Consider the following 484-nt stretch of genomic DNA (forward strand, 5'->3'; position numbering starts at 1 on the left):
CGCCTAGCCTCGCTAGGAATCGAAAGTTCAGAAGCTAGATGGAGCTCTAGCTCCAAGAGCATCTCTGAGGTTAAAGGTTACTCAGATTGGGACTGAGATGGGTTTTTTCCTTTGGTAACGCCAGCTCTTAGTGGATCAGAGGAGGCTATTATACTGGTGTGGCGTTACCTGGAAAGAACATCTCAGTTTTACGTTCGTGTCTGTCTTATTGTGGTCAGGAAATACTCAGAGTCATGCACAGGCACTCAGGTGATGAATGTTTCCCCTAGTAGTCTTAGCTTGGGAGGCATTCTGGAAGGTTACTCTGATTGCACCCTGGGTGACATCAGAGGCAAGCAAGGTTAAGGGTGAAGAGCTGGACGTCAAGTAGGGATGCTATCAGGTCTACCCCTGGTACATCCTCACCCCATCTCGGTGGTAGAACTGGGAGGGACGCAGACTGCACCTGCATTGGTAAGGGACAGACTAAGTCCGACCAGGAAGG

The sequence above is a fragment of the Bison bison genome, unplaced genomic scaffold (genome assembly GCF_000754665.1).
Source record: "Bison bison bison isolate TAMUID 2011002044 unplaced genomic scaffold, Bison_UMD1.0 scf7180017863269, whole genome shotgun sequence".
In the NCBI taxonomy this organism is placed as follows: domain Eukaryota; kingdom Metazoa; phylum Chordata; class Mammalia; order Artiodactyla; family Bovidae; genus Bison; species Bison bison.